Below are 18262 nucleotides of genomic sequence, written 5' to 3' on the forward strand. Positions count from 1 at the left end.
CACGCCCGTGGAACTCTCTTCCGTCTGCCTGCTTCCCACCTGACTACAACTTGGATGTCTTCAAGTCCAACATAAACAAATTCCTGATAAACCGCCCCCTTAAGTAAGACACTTTATCAGATCTCCATTACTAGCGATTAATACGATATTATCCCATTGATTACTGTACACGCAATAACCCTTATCCCCGAGTGGCTTCCAGGCCTTGATAAGTGGGGACTTCCTTTTAAAAAATACTTGTTGCCAGCAGTTTTAAATGTGATATTCGATCAAAACTGACGCGATTACCCATAGAAATCAAGTTTTTTAAAAGTAAGTCTTTGGTTGGTACTCTATCGCACACGAACGTTGAAGATCACTTATTAAAAAAAAATCCATTCCAGAAAAAAATCAAGAAAAACATCGTCCGGTCAAAACTTTTGTAAATGTTAGGTGACGAAACTTGAAGATAAACATAGATATTTATATACAATAATCGGAACAAGTCAAATGTTTGAAAAGGCCAGACAGACCAAACTAATTTCTACATATTCTAAAATGCGTCCATTACCACTTCTGTGGACATAAAAATGAAGAACGAACCCAAGTCCGATCCCCGGTAAACTGACTGATTAACAGACTTCCTCGATTGTTTACGTGAATATACCATGATAGTTTCTTTGTTAGTTAGACACTTTGCGTAAACAGATCAATTTTATTCTTATTGTTAATTATAAATATTTATTCTAACATTATATTGCTGAAATAAATTCCAAGTCGTTTCTTATCATAAACTCCGTAAATATTTTATTGCGTAAATCTGTAAATATTTTATTTAAACTCTGTAAATATTTTATGTAAAATAATTGACTTATCAATAAGTTCCTAATTCGTCTCTTCCTCTTAGGCTGTGTCCATATAAGAGTTTCCAATATAATAGGCATCGTGCGATCAACCAAGACCCAAACTGCGTCCCATTACTGAATTATTGCATACTCTAATTGAATGTGCTCTGGTGAAATCGTACCACATTTGCCCCTCCACATAAATATTACTGATTAACCCGACAAATAGCAACATCTCAGAGCTCGCTAGATGCCAGAAAGCCTTCCTTCCTTTGAACTGCTAAAACTTGAAATTCCTTATCCGTTTCTTGCTTATCCGACTATAGTAGCACGTATACATTTAAAATAAATAGTATAATAGATGTGACTTTTTCTCTTGAATGTAGGTGTCTTCGGTATCAAATAAGAACTAGACTACCTGTGACCCGTTGGGTCAGTATGTTATATTAGCTATGGAATTCATGTATGAGCGTGACACTTGTGACGTAAAGAAAATAGTTTTTTTTGACATAACGCAAACATTTCTATGAAAGTATATTAAAACGAAAAAAAAAATATAGATAGATTTCTCTGTTTATTATAATTGATCATTTTTGAAAAAAAATTACAGTTACTGAATTATAAGTGTTTGGCCATACTTATAGGTAAATGTGCACTTAACAGATACCATAATACTTATTATAGTTAAATTCAAATTTTGATATATCTGCTTTTTTTTTTACACCGTTCATTTCTTTATTACCTTTAAGTTATTTTAAACACCACTCTTCCCATGTTAAATAATAATTTCGAAATAATAACGTTAATATTTCAGCGTCCCAATTGTTCTTTTGTCTTTTGTTTATTTTAAACCGCACTCTTCCCATGTTAAATAATAATTTCGAAATAATAACGTTAATATTTCAGCGTCCCAGTTGTTCTTTTGTTGCTTTTTTTTCGCGTTTAAATTATCCAAATAAACAATTGTTAATACTGTCTGCTTTTTTACATCGTTCATTTCTGCATTATGTTCAAGTTATTTTAAACCCCACTCTTCCCATGTTAAATAATAATTTCGAAAAAATAACGTTAATATTTTAGTGCGCATGTCATGCGCGCATGCGCAACTGGATGTCGTAAACCAGAAAGTGGGTTACATACATCGTTACAAGGTCATTTGAATTTTATAATTATACAGATTAAATGAAAACATAGTACAAATAATGGGGGAAAAACGGAAACGGATGAATAAAACATGAATGGAAAACAGAATGGCGAAGTAATGCACGCACTTAAAAATGGCGGATTTAGGCACGTATTTATAAATGGCAGATGGCGCACGCATTGAAAATAAATAGAGAAAAAGATAAATCTTTTATACTTTCGAAATTACTAGTAATAATCGCCTGATTTTCAAAGGGCAAACAATGAAAATGCTTCCGTGGTATGTGGATTTAAGAGGCACGAGGACAGAAAGCATATGCAATCATGGAAAATATTATTAGACGGACTCAATTAAAGAAAAATCGCGCACTTAGCAGGTGTTATACGACACACCTTGCATCTGTGTATCTTGCGAACAGGTATAGATAATTGTTCTTCAAGGTGTAGGGGATAAATCAGCTATGTTATCAAGACAAGAGGCTGGACTGGTCGTAAATTGTCATCAAACCACAGCCGGGATAATTGGATAACGTTTTATTTTTTTAATCAGATAATGACTGATACATACATGAATATTTTTTGTATTTTTTGCGGTTTATTTTTTAAGAAAAAAAGTTTCATTTAGTCCTAGAAACACCATGTTGATAACATTTAACATATATGATATTTGATATGTGATATTTGATGTGTGATATTTGATATGTGATATATATATATATATATATATACATATGATATTAATGATATATGATATTTGATATGTGATATTTGATATGTGATATATATATATATGATATTAATCATTCAAATCATGTGATATATATATATATGATATTAATCATTCGAATACACATATTTGATATGTGATATTTATATATTGACATGTGATATTTAATATGTGATATTTGATATGTGATATATATGTAATATTTGATATGTGATATGCGATATGTGATATATGATATGTGATATATGATATGTGATATTTGATAGGTGATATATGATATGTGATATGTGATATATGATATGTGATATTTGATATGTGATATTTGATATGTTATATTTGATATGTGATATTTAATATGTGATATATGATACGTGATACTTGATACGTGATATTTTATATGTGATATTTGATATGTGATATTTGATATGTGATATATGATATGTGATATTTGATATGTGATATATGATATGTGATATTTGATATGTGATATTTGATATGTGATATAAGATATGTGATATTTGATATGTGATATTTGATATTTGATAACATGTTGATAACGCACGCTGTAAAACGAAGATATACGCGCTTTTTAAAACACTGACCCGCAGTTGTAAAGTATGCGTATTTATTTTATCGCAACTAATGCAAGAGCTGTTTGTATGTCTATTTATTTCCAAGATATCAGACGTACGAATTTGCAATTTGGTATGAATAATACTCTATTGTATGGATCTAATAGTTATTTTCGGTTCTTATAATGGTGATTCTGAAATTGTTATTTACTTAGTATGCCTATAAACTTCAACCCACAAATTACAAAAAAGTTGATTTTTTTGTTTCAAAATCTCAGCAATTATGTTAATCATTAATTGGTTTATACTCCCTTTCTCCTGGAACGATGCTGGTACAGTACATGGAGATGGCAATTTTCATTTTATTTATTTGAAGAATATTTACCTGGAAATAGTAATTCATTTTATGGGAGAAAATAGTTATTTCTTTTTAATATATATATTTAGCCTTATTTATCCGGTTGCTTGTTTTTTTTACGGCATATCAACCCTTTTTAGTTTTTTTAATCCAGTGATTTTGAAAAAAAAGTTTTCAATTGAATATATATATATATATATATATATATATATATATATATATATATATATATATATATATGTGTGTGTATATATGTGTGTGTTTAAAAGTCAGTTTCTATTTAACCTATATTTGGAACCCTAACGGGTACTACCACCCCGGGTCAAAGTTGACCTAGGAGCAAAGCCAATTAATAGGTGGCCCCACCCTCCCAAAAGCCCACAAGCTAGGACCTCACCATCGTATATAGTTTAAGGTCATATCCAGGACCTTATTTATCTGGAGGAAAAAATAGATCTAGCATAAAATAATTTTGTTCATGTGTTTTTGAGGGTGGTGGAGTTTTATCAACACTGCTGGGGAGCTATAATTTAATCTACTCTTTTGTTTTTAAATCCTCGAAACAATGGTTCATTTTTTTTTACATGAGTGTCACCACTTATCAAGGCCCAGAGACCACTCGAGGATAAGGGTTAATAGGTATACATTAGTCATTGTGATTTTAGCATAGTAAACAGTGGGAATTTTGTAACTTGGATTACTTAGGGGGACGATTCAATTAGAACTTGTTCACATTGGACTTTTTCTTTTTTTTTCATAGGTATAAACACATTATCAAGGCCAAGAGGCCACTCAAGGATAAGGGTTAAAGAGTGTACAGTAGAGATTGGACAATATAATAATCATTAGTAATGAAAATTTGTTAAATTTGATAACTTATATGGAACGGCTCATCAAGAACTTATTTACGTTAGACTTGAAGACAACTATATTGTAGTAAACAACTGATGATTCCTTTAAGAACATTGGTACTATTGTTTGTTCATGTAAATAAAACTATTCAGTGATGCAGTCAGTTAATTAACTTATTGACAAAATAATTTTCCAACGAAGGAGTAAATTATACAGATTGATGTAGATAGCACCGTGGAATTTTCTAGGGTTAATGCTTGGGCGTATTTTTAATCTTGATTAATTATTCAAAGTATATTTCTTTTAGACTGTTTATTTATCATATTATTTGGATTCGGACGAATGTTCTCATCCTGCGTGTGATTTTCACAACGTTTCGGTCGATGTAACCTCCGACATTCATCAGGGGTATCTTGTCGAACTCGGGAATGTGTCTGTCGAACTCGGGAATTTTGGACAGAATTTCGAGCAGAACCCTTTATTTACTTCACCGTCACGATTCACATGCTCTTCCGTCAGGCATGACTGGATAAAGGCCCTCGAGTTCGACAAGATACACCTGAAGAAGGCCGGAGATCACATCGACCGAAACGTTGTGAAAATCACACTCAAGATGAGAACAGCAATCCTCATCTAAAAAATTCTGAAACGTCATGTCTATTTATCAGTTCCACTTTTTCTCGGAAACTACCGGGTTGATCTAACTGAAATTTTGTATGAACCTTTGTTATGATTAGCTATGATATAGTGCAACGAACTACGTATCATTGTTTCCATTTAATGCATAGTAAGAGATTGATAGGGATTAGTCCCTACAATATAATATTTACTTTAAAAGTTTTCTCGGAAACTACTGTTCTGACCTGGCTAAAATTTTGTATAGATTTTTTTTCATAGTGTGAAAGAAACTAAGTACTTTGGTATCTGTTCGATACACAGTCAAGGATTAATGCGAATAATGCTTATTTTAACATGAAATACCAATTTTTGCATAAAAATTAGTACAAATTTAAGCACTAATTTGGCATAAAGCTCCATTTCTAAGTCAACGAGTTATTACTTTTGCACTTTCGGCTAAAAAAAATATTTTATTATCAAAAATGACAGACCAACGCAAGATTTATTTCCATCTAAATCGTCATAGACAGGCTAAAATGTAATTAGGAATATCAGCATAACAGGCCGTACAACGGACAGAGCGTGTCATTGGGATGTAGTGACGTACCCGAGAAAGAAAAAGACTTAAGCGAAAAAAATATAGAAAATCGAAATCATTAAACCGATACAAAAAATATAATCGTTTATTTTAAAAATAAATTTCGATTCTGAAAAATAAATAAATAAATAAATAAATAAAATAAAATAAAACAAAATATAATTGTTTTTTCCTTTTCTGTTCGGGATGTTAATCCGTTTTACGAATAGAATATTGAAAAAAAAACACACACACACAGACATAAACATTAAAGTCTAGCGCTAAACGAACGGTGGCCATTTTAAATAATGAATGAGGCGGTGATTCTTTTGTCGAAGTTTTCTTCTGTTTTTTTTTTTTTTAAATATTTTTTTGGTTTGCAAAGATTTCAATGCTTGAATTAAAAGATATAGAATTATCTCCCCTTCCAACAGATACTTGATATTACTTAAACCGACAATAAAAAAAATGCGGTGTTTCTTTTTTCTTTTAGTCTTTATCCGATTTCTTTCGATTAAGACATAATCTGCAACAAAGAATTGCGTTGCATTTAGCAAGAGATTAAGTCGATGGCAAGGGAAACATTTTGTGTCTAGTGGGCTGTTTTTTTTTTCTCACAGTATATATTATCAATACTATCACGCTTCTCACTGTAAAGCACATACAAGCGACTATGGTTACACAATTCGTACAGTTACTTAGAAAACGGAGTTAGTAAACCGGGCATAGTCATCTGGGAAAGGAAGGAGAAAAAAAGCAACCGTCGTGGAAGTAAGTGCTGACTTAAACAGAGTTGAAAGAGAGAGAGAGAGAGAGAGAGAGAGAGAGAGAGAGAATATAACGAAACACCAATGTCTTATAAACGGCATGAAAAGAAATTGGAATCTTAAGAAGATCTCCATTGTTTCATTATAGAAGCAACCGAACTCATGACAAAGAATTTCAAAAACTACCTGGTAAATATACCCGGTGAACCAAGTGTATAAGTAATGGAGACGATTGCACTTAAAGGGACGCTTAGAAGATTTTTTTACTCTTTTCCGCCCCAAACAAGGCATATTATCACTTGGAACATAAAAGGCTACTATTTGGAATCGCATCTGTGAGGGAGTTGGGCAGCGAGATGTTTGTTTACATTATAGTTAAACTTTAGCAGGTTAGTACAATCAATGAAGCAGGAAACAGGGAGGGAATTCCAAAGTTGAACTGTTCAAGAGAAGAAACTATTAGAGCAGAAAGCTTTTCGGCATTGAAGGACATCAACAGTGTGTGGATGGGGTTTTGCTACTCATCGTATTAGTCGGGAGTATGTATGTCAACGGGGGCACAAGTGCTATGAGTTCATCAGAGCACATTTCATTAGAGAACTATAAAATATCATTAAATAGCTTTAAAATATCTCTCGGTTCGAATGTACGAAATAGCGGATGGATTTCTGGCATCCGGTAGGATCCCCTTTAGCCAAAAAAAAAAAAAGAAGAAAATTGAAAAAATTTATTTCGTATTTAATAATATCTTTGTAACGACGTCGGTAACCATCAGCATCCTTATCATCATATGGTAGTGTCAAAGATCTTCCCGACTTCTTCACTGCATCTCGATCTAGCCCCCCCCCCCACATAGTAGCGCCATGTGGCATTCATTTGACATTTGGTCACAAGCATCTTCAGTCGAGAATCTAATCTCGACAATCAGTCCGGGAGAAACTGAATCATTTCGGTGGCTTTTTATCTGTCAGGCATAGGCATTAATTTCGACGTACTACATAACACAAGCAGTGCCGATTCAGGAGAAGTGTGGTTGGGATTTCGTAACACTTGTCTCACAATTTAATGTGCAGCTACTCTTACAGAGAATACCCATTGTCTTTCGAGACCGAATGGAGGCTTCCATGTGCTCAGTAGTTTAAGAGTTTATCAGTTAAATATCCATAGACAAACACACACACACACACATATGCATCTATTGTTTTATTTATATAGATATATAGAAGCCTGGCACCTAGAGAGATAAAAGAGTACTGATTGTGATTATTTGCCGCCTAAATTTTACACAAATAACTTAAATACTTAAACGAATTTAAAAAAGTCTTAATAATATAACTATTGAATTATTTTCCGAAAATTTGATTACTTTTTTTTTATTATAAAAAATATATATATATTTCCTAAAATAAGATGTTTTAAAAAAGGTTTCATTGTCTAATTGCTCCGTTAAGTATGTTATACAATACATTTCTTGTGGCATTTTGGTCTGTTGGAGTATTTTGATATGTGATCTTGAGGTAACATGTTTAGGAGAAAGCAAACAAAATAATAGGGTGCTTCTAGCAGCTCCTGCCCAGATGTGGCGACAGTACACCATCCTAGAGCGTACTTGGATCTCATACAGCTAAATGAAAAATACTTTTGAGTCAATCTCGTTCTCTTTCGGAATTTTTTTTAGATGAGGATTGATAATTTGTATTATTTAGATTATTCGGAGCGATGGACGCGAGAATGACATACAGTGTATAAAATATCAGTGGTGTTGTTCAAATAATACATAGTAACAGAGCGAAAGAGTGATAACTAAGGACGATTTTAATATGCAATTCGTGCCACTTACTGGCCAATGATGTCGGGATGACCCAGGAACTTTCTTTAGGCCAGAGTATTCTATGTGGGAACGCTGACTACGTAATCCCACTTTGCCACACATATTTCACATCATTTTTCTGTGAGAGACAGATGGATATAAACTTCCGGAAACCTACCGCTGATACAATATTATCTAATAACTATAAGTCGAAAGAGTTGTTATATAACGAGGTGGAATATTTTCAACTAGCCGAAGAGGGAAGGCGCCCGGTTTTGTCCGGCTTTGTCCGGGCAAAAAATATGCGTAAATATGATATTTTAATTTGTCCAGATTTCGTATATATTATTATAGAGTCGTGATTTCAAAAGTAAAAAAAAAAGTATTTAGGTGCCATCAGCTAGAATCGAAACCGAAACTATAGCATTCAAAGCTGTAGCAGCGTTATTAAAAATCAAAAATAAACAAAGATGAATGTACAAAATATTTAACGATTTTTTCAATTTTAACCCATTTTTTTTACCCCTTAAAAACAATTTTAACCGACTAAAGATCCATAAAAGAACTGCCCCTAAAAAATGCAACCATTTGAGGCTCCTAGCGCCGCTGTACGACTTTTAGTTTCGGAGGAGATGGAGTTTTAAAATAAGGAGACAGACAGACAAACAGACATATAGCCGTTTATTTATTAGATTTAGTTAACAAGCAGACAGGCACACGTTTCTAAACACCTATTTATCACATTACATACACTGTTAAAGGTTAGAGGTTACCCTAGACGAAAGTCGTGAAACCGTGTGATTTCTTGACTGAGATTTGTTACCTCTTCTGTTGGCGAGACTTTAAGCGGGAAATGCTTTGTTCCAATTGGGGACATTGTGTACAACTAAACTACGTGTAGTAGGACGAGCTACCCGTCTACCTATCCGTCTTTTTTCACTCACTTCCTGACCACGTGATTTTTGGGCAGAAATTTTCTATCCCTTTTGTTGACGAGACTTACAAACAGGAAAGACATTGTGCCATAAAATTATATAGAAAAATGCTTTTAGAAAACAAACTTTAATTTACTCAAATTTAGTATAATTCTAGTCATTCTGGTCGGATTCGTTCTATCTTCCAACATTGATGTAGGACTCGTAAGTCACGTGCCCATTTTAGGTGGTGCCCCTTTTGAGGCACAGCATCGAATCCTGTACGAGTTTTAGTTCTCATTTTGTATTATTATTTATTTATATCTAGCCTCGCGGGCTAAATATTCCCCTTTACCCCTATGTATGTTCTTGGTACTCCGAGTTTTTCTACTTATTTATCTTATTTATATTACTATAATAGGCTGCAGAGTCAATGAAGGTATTCACACAATGTAAATATGTGTACCAGGACTTGTTATCCGTCTAGCTATCAGCCTCTCTTTCACTCTCTTTCTGACTAGCGTAGGTCGATTTATTTTCTTTGTTTTTTTTTTCGTTAGTTTCTAAGACAGTAGCTACAATTTCGATGATTTACACGAGATAATCCGCAGGGATTAAGGCTTGCTTAATAAATATATTTGTGGATGGAAAGTTTTTATAGGAATAATAAAAATAAAAGAAATAGAATTGCATCGCATAAACAAAACTTGGCACACGGATGATTAATCAGTATTCTCAATGTTACCAAACCATAAAAAACAATATATATATATATATATATATATATATATATATATATATATATATATATATATATATAAATGTGATTTATCTAAAACTACATTTATAACCTTGTGATTTATATTTAATATTGTTATAAAGTCTGAAAGAATGTCGAAACCTTCGTGCGTGCAATGTTCCGATAATGAGAATTTGATTTACATATAGCTATATAGAATTTCTGAATGAGAAACTGGAAATAATAAAACTAAAAAAAAACACCAAAATTTATTAAACTGTAGAAACAAAATAGCAAACAACTGTATGCCCAAAATAAACTTTACGTTACGATAAAAAAATTCGAAAGAAATCAAATAATAATAATAATAATAATAATAATAATAATAATAATTGAACAACTAGACAAATAATGCAAGCACAAATCGGCAGTAGTACTTGAAAACGAAATCACTGAATCTTACAGAACATGAGCACGCAAAGAGATAAACATATCCAAGCAAGAAGACAAATAATAGTTTACAAGACGGACACGTTCTACCAGATCATAGATTTCGCCGTTCAAGCAAACCTCAGTATGAATATCAAGGAGGTAGAAAAGTGGAACAAATACACACAACTGGTGAAAGAGATGAAGACGATAAAGAAGATGAAGAAAGTCAAGATAACACCAACCTCGAAAAAGTTCGCAAAAAGAATAGGAAAGATTTGAATCGGGGGGATGGTCGAGAAGATACAAAGGATAACAATAATAAAAACTATAGTTAAATAATGAGCTATAGTTAAATATTTAGAGATTTCTAAAGAATCGGAATTGGAATCGGTAATTGTATCGGAATCCAGAATTTGGTACGGAATCAGTAAGTGTATCCGAATCGTAAAAAACATTGGAATCGTCCCAACACGCACCCCCCATATATATATATATATATATATATATATATATATATATATATATATATATAGAGAGAGAGAGAGAGAGAGAGAGCGAGAGAGAGAGAATCTCGCTAGATTCAGCCACGTTGGTGAGTGGTATAGCAACAAAACAAATGTCCGTGTGTCAGTAGATAATTATATATATATATATATATATATATATATATATATATATATATATATATATATATATATATATATATATATAATGGAAATGTATGTTTGTTACTTACCGATAATCAAAATAACGACTAAACCGATTACTTCTACATTTTGGTATAGCATTTTCATTGTACCCATGCGTGTTTTTATATCTCTTTTTAAATATATAATTTAAATTCAATGATAACGTTATACTTAATTCATATTTATTAACTTGGGTAGTTTTCTTTGTAACGGTGTTGCCAGTTTTTTATATGGAAAGATATCACTGCCGGTGATTCACCGGACATGTGACATCAATAAAGCATTTGTTTAGGCTGCATGATGAATATATACAGACACATTTTCACAAATAATAAATGACTACAATAAATTTACAGTAGGTTTTTGTTATCTTTATTGTATTTCTATTTTTCCGGTTTATTTGTTTTGAAATTCATCTGCATCTGTTACTTTGCTCGGCTGTCGAGTCCGAACCATGATTGACGGAAAATCTCGAAAATTCGGATCAAATTCTGCAAAAGTACCAAAATATATTAACGGTGCATCCATTGTACAGGTCGGCCCATATAAATGGTGGTTATTTGTAATTGCAACGAACTTCGACAGCCGAAAAATTAATTTTTAATAAAAAGAACAAAACAATAACTACTTAAATTTTCATCAATTTCAACAATAAGCAATTTGTTATGTCACAGTTAGTTTAGTGTTCTGGGATTCAAGAAAAAAAAATGATCTCAGCTATGTTTGTTCTGTCATGTGACATGTGACTTAAACAAAAGGGAAATGACTAAATTTTCTAATTTCTTCGAAAACTGTTTTCTTTAATAATTAATTCCTACGTTATTGTTTTTCGTAAGTTTTGGATATTTTCACTACTGCGACATGGCAATTCAGTATATACTATTGGTTTCACTTGAAAATCTATATTTCGATTTCCGAATTTCGCTGCAATTACGAACAAGCATCAAAATGTTTTCGAATATTCTCATTAATTATATTATAAAGCAATACCCCCCCCAACAAATATGCGCGATTAGGAGATTTTTTAAAAACTTATCCTCCAACATTTTTAGATTCTTTTCTTCCATATTTCTTTATTCTGAATTATAATCGGATTCCTACTTACTTCGTTTGTTTATTCTTGAAACAGTGTTCTTTTCAATATTTCCATCGATTAGTTTTTGATAAAACACTATACTTTCATAAAAAAGAAAATGGATTATTTTTTTTAATTTACAAGATTTCCCAGTGCGTGCTCACATACATGTCCATAGTAAAATTAAACCCTCATGTTTTTCGCTCAATCAACGTGCATTGAACGATTTCCGATTTTAATTTTAAAATTTTCATTAAAATTTCAGATATTGCACCCTAGGATTAGCTTGATGTTAACAAGACTCAGATACAATTTTTACATTTCTGTAACTTGATTGCTTCTCACATGGACAAATATGTGTTGTGTATTCTACAGTCAGCAAATCAGACAATCACTACATCTGCACAGAAAAAGGAACACATAAAGATATTGTGTATCCACAGATATTGAGAGCAAAAATATAGGAAACATATATTTTGTCTTTTTTTTGTTTTCGTTTTTGTGTTCCATTTAAACAAAATGGGCAACAGCAACGCCTGGCCGAGTACAGCTGCTATATATATATATATATATATATATATATATATATATATATATATATATAGAGAGAGAGAGAGAGAGAGAGAGAAAGAGAGAGAGAATAAATGACAAAATGTTATATTCCAAAATTCATGATGTTGACCATCTATTCAATTTATTCATTTAATTCAGTTGACTTATACAGTATCTGGTTCGTAGCGCAAAATCAATCACGTAATTATTATATCAATCAGTGAATCTATTATGCCCTTAACTCATCAGAAGAAATAGCAACAATCAATCCGTCAATGCCGTTCTCTATCTGGCAGCATTACATTGTCGAGGAAACTTATAATTAGCATTAAGGTAATGATTTCCGCTCAAAAGACTCGCAAGAAAGTAAACGACATGTGCAAAATAGTTATGAACTTATTAGCAGTGATTGGCTCAGGCCAAGCTTCGAGATCTATAATTGAACAATGCTGCTGAGTCGTATCCATGTCCATTGTATATATATATATATATATATATATATATATATATATATATATATATATATATATACTTCGTTTAATTATATAAATTGATATGCGAAGATATAATTTTATGCGTAATTTTTTAGTATTTACTTCAACAGTGCTAAATATATAGGTAAAGCCGATGCGAAGAAGGTAGGCTCTCTCTACCGTGCTAGAAAACTACTAACACCCGAAAGTATCCTGTAGCTCTATAAGGCCACTATTCGCTCATGTATGGAGTATTGCTGTCACATTTGGGCTGGTGCATCTGCTACTAGTCTCTCGCTACTAGACAAGGTTCAAAAGAGAGTCGCCAATCTGATAGGTCCTGAACTGGCATCTAAGCTTCAGCCTCTGTCCCATCGACGAAATGTTGCATCCCTCTGCCTGTTCTACAAGTATTTTAATGGTGAATGCTCTGACGAACTGTAGACACATTCAATTGTTTTTCTGAGCATTTTACAGTCAACGGAGAAAAAAATCCCAAAGACCCTAGTGTTTTGATGTAATGTTTTGAATATAATAAACTCGTTATGACCAAAGTTTCATTTCATTCCGACAAAATACTAAGAAACAGGGCCTAATTAGAGTTGGGGCCCGTTTTTTGGGCGTCATCCCCTCTCTCTCTCTCTCTCTCTCTCTCTCTCTCTCTCTCTATATATATATATATATATATATATATATATATATATATATATATATATATTAAAAGAGATTATTCCAAAGGTCAAAAATATTTAAACTACATTTAACCAATGATAATGTACATATATCAATCAGAATTTAAGCCACGTGAATTGACTCAAATATTAAGCAACATGATTAACATTTCTGTAATCGAACATACATATATATATAGTGGCAAAACCAAAAATAACAAGAAGGAATAACTTCATATTTGTATTTTTTCGAATATTACAATTGTTTCGACATAAATTAGACAATTTTAAATTTTATATCATTTAAAAAATTTTCATATTTACATCTCATCAAATATGATTGAAAAAGAATACAAAATTCGTACGTGTCTTGACATATTTTTCTTTTCGTTAAAAACTACATCGGACAGTGAATTACCACCCCTCATGCTTTAACATGTCAACCATCTTTGTTGAAAAAATTCATATGGCCCCTATTTTCGTATATTTTCTTTAAAATACGACGAGAATATTTAAAGTTTGACTATTTTGAAACCGGACAAAAATTCTGGATTAATGATATTTATGGTTTATTATTTTTAATTTATTGTTTTTATTGTTTCCTTTATTGATGAATCTCAAGTAATTTGGTTATAATTCAACTTTTACTCAAAATTCGAAACTATCACATGGAAAGTTTCGTATTTTTTGTATTACTCGGTTATTTGAATGTTAAACTAATAATACTGCAATGCTGTTTATTTATTTATTTTCCTACATTAAAATAAAAAAAATACGACAATATAATGTAAAATAAATAAAATAATCTTTATTGATATTAACGAATAATAATTATATCTCTTCCTGTTCATAACAATGTAAATGTGCTTTTGACTTCTTCAGAAATAAGTTAAATTTCTTTTATTCTGAAATTCTTATTAGATCACAGAATTAAATAACCTAAAGTGAATACGCACTCTCTCCCTCGTTAAACATAACAGGATGCTCGATCATAGTTTTTCTGTTTTTCTTTTTTATTTTCTAAAGAATCTTCCTTTCTAAAATGAGAAAAAAATGTTTCATCATTAAATCCCCCCTTCCTTCGGTGACAAAAACGAGTGAGGAATAAACAAAACAAAACAAAACCAAAAAAAATATGGAGAAAATGAGAAAACTACAAAAAAAAACCCATCTTAAATGCTTAGAAGTCAGTTTTACTTCAAAAGACAAAACCAGCGAAGCTGCAGAAGCAATATTTACAATTTAAATTCCGGGACGTAAGAATTAACGTCACACGATTAATTACATTTTAAAATGTTATTTCTTGGTTTCATACTTAATATTATTGCTGGGCACTTTCCAAGACAGCCTCGAATATTTTTAATTAAAAATAATAATTTTATTACAAATTTATATATATATATATATATATATATATATATATATACATATATATATATATATATATATATATATATATATATATATATAAAACTCCTCTATTTTTTTCGGAAATCCCTCTCCTCTCCCTGTATGCCAGTTCATCACTGACTGCTCCACGCATCTTCCCTCTAGTCAATTTGGATCCGTCGTCCTTCTCTAACTTCCCAGATTTATTTCGATACTTTTTTTTTAGTTCGCTTCCCAACAACAGTTTCTTTTCCCATATGTTGTCTCCTTTTTTCTTTGTTTCTTTTGATTTTTCCAAGTAATACAAACAGTTTTTGTGAATTTCTCCTTCGTATAAATCAGATGCGAATCTGAATAACCTAGCTTGTTTTAAAACGCACGATCTTGGGTTGTGTAGCGCTGGATAATGAGATTGGGTTAAGTTAGTGTTGCATTTAGATACACTGCTTCACAGTGAGATCTCACACTAAGAATTTTCTGAAAACACTGACTTATCAATTTGGATCAACACACACACACACACACACACACACACACACACACACACACACGCACGCACGCACGCACACACACACACACACACATATATATATATATATAGAGAGAGAGAGAGACTTGTATATGCCAATCGGAATGGATTAAAAATCTTTCTCATAAATAAAGTTTTTATAATGAGAATTTTTTTTAAAATATGAATATTGTAAATTTTGAAAAACGTCAATTTATATCTCTCTCTCTCTTTCTCTTTCTCTCTCTCTATATATATATATGTATATATATATATATATATATATATATATATATATATATATACGTATGTATATATAGTGATGTAAATGTAGACGTTCATGTCATATGGATGCTAATCTAAATATAAATTATCAACATTGTAGTTGTACATAGACCGATACACAATCTTCGCAGATTTACGGATGACGTTTTATCACGTAAACGTAAGTGGTTGGAATCCTGTTGTGTAATCGCCACGCACCAGTAAATCTTTTCTTCTCCTGTTCTCCCTGTATTTGTATATGTCTTCTTTTTTATAACAGATATCGTAGACATTTTTAAGCACAGCACAAATTCATTTACGATTTAACTATATTTAATGGTCTTATAATTTTCTTTACAACATATATGTATATGCACATAATATCTCCTGGTCATTTTGCACAAAGAAAGGGAGAGAAGCTATAAAATAAACCGCTTTGCCGATTCCTTAACATGAGATCTGATGTGCCAATTTACCACGACTTACTAGTTACTTTCTCTCTGTGACGTAACTACCCGAACTCTTAATGGAAAATTCTACTTACGTAGAATATTTCAGATTGTAACCTAATTTTTATACACTTGCATTTAACTATTGCGACAAAAATAAGCTTGCCTTTGTTCAGTCTTAATCAATCCGAAATGAATTATTGATTAATAAATCGACGATAATAATTATTTCCATTTAATTCTTTAAGCGCGAATAAAACTTGTTTTTTTTTAGTCTTTAACTGTCGCAGAGGAATTAAAAGGGATTTAGATGCATATTCAAAAAGAATCGTGGGAAACTGGCATTTTGACGATTCTTTAGAAACAATGAAGACTGTTTTGTCTTTGTTTATTTCAAGAGATGACAGCACAAGTAAGCGTTCATATTCTTTGATTCTGATTCTTTCTTTGATTCGAGGCGAGAACCCTGCCACCTGGATCAGCGCGCCACATGCAAGAAAGTCTGTTAGCTAAAACAAATAAAGCAAATCGTGGCGGACTGTGGAATATACGTACTTCTTCTCAGCAATGGGTGTAGTCATCCACCTACTAAGAACCCAGGCCGATGTCTCACAACTTGACACTCGCTAGGACGATATCGTCCAACAAGTTAACCAAGCGAGCAAATTGAGATAACATTTTTTAATGTGAAATAATATACAATTATTTCCACAATCAAACAACGTCGCAGGCCATACAAACCACGAAAACCGCAAACCGGGAGTCCCAAACCTATGGTTTTAGTGGTTAAATGACTACAACCCTTGTTAAGGAAAAGTAGGTAAAATCTACAGTCGGACTTCGGCGCAGATTAATTGATAGTTAATAGAATTTCTTGTATGTGGTGCGTTGGCGCAAGTTGCAAGGTACTCATTTCGCATGGAAATGATTTGGATTTTGAATCTCGAGTTCGGGCGTGTTTAACTGAATGAGAACGAAATTCGAGTCTTGGACTTCCGGTCTGCAGCTTCCATAGCCTAATTGAACTAAGACATTATTTGGTTCCGAAAATAATTATGTGTGTGTATGTTTGTTTGTGAAAATATATCCTTTAATATATATTTTCTATTCTTTGTATATGCCAACTACTATATATATATATATATATATATATATATATATATATATATATATATATATATATATATATATATGATTAGTTTTTTTTTGAAAAAGAATTCCAGCAGAGTGCTCAATTAAAGGAAAATCCAAATTTTAAGAGTGTATTTATATTTTCTGTACAGAAAGTTGTTAGTTGAGACAGATCATTGGTACCGTCGGTTTCAAGCCCGATAATAAGGCCCGTTTAAGGTATCCTTATCAAGCTCTCTTCAGCCAATATTCGTTTCTCGAGACGAATATTGGCTGAAGAGACGAATATTGGCTGAAGAGAGCTTGATAAGGATACCTTAAACGGGCCTTATTATCGGGCTTGAAACTGACGATACCAATGATCTGTCTCAACTAACAACTTTCTGTACACAATATATATATATATATATATATATATATATATATATATATATATATATATATATATGAGAGAGAGAGAGGGAAAGAGAGAGAGAGAGATTCGTTCATTAACAGTTAGCGAGTAAAAAATGAGGGACGAATCAATTTCAAGTATTTCGAGGAATTGAGAAGCAACTTGCAAAACAGGCAAAACCCCATCTTCAATCTATCAAAATATGTTTTTCCTTTTTACACTTGCCTACATAGTGATGTCTATTAATGAGTGTTATATTTATATATTTGAATTATTTAGATTACGATATAACCTGCGACCGTCGTTAAGTGCGTTTAGTGGAACTCAGAAATCT

General features: G+C 32.0%; 1 long non-coding RNA gene across 1 annotated transcript in view; it reads left to right on the forward strand.

The window, feature by feature from the left end:
* LOC145276757 (uncharacterized) overlaps positions 1 to 18262 on the forward strand; it is a 216781-nt gene that overhangs the window by 196723 nt on the left and 1796 nt on the right. The gene's annotated exons all lie outside the window — the stretch shown is intronic.

Source organism: Euprymna scolopes, chromosome 5, assembly GCF_053919585.1.
Source record: "Euprymna scolopes isolate OS-2025 chromosome 5, ASM5391958v1, whole genome shotgun sequence".
Taxonomy (NCBI): Eukaryota; Metazoa; Mollusca; class Cephalopoda; order Sepiida; family Sepiolidae; genus Euprymna; species Euprymna scolopes.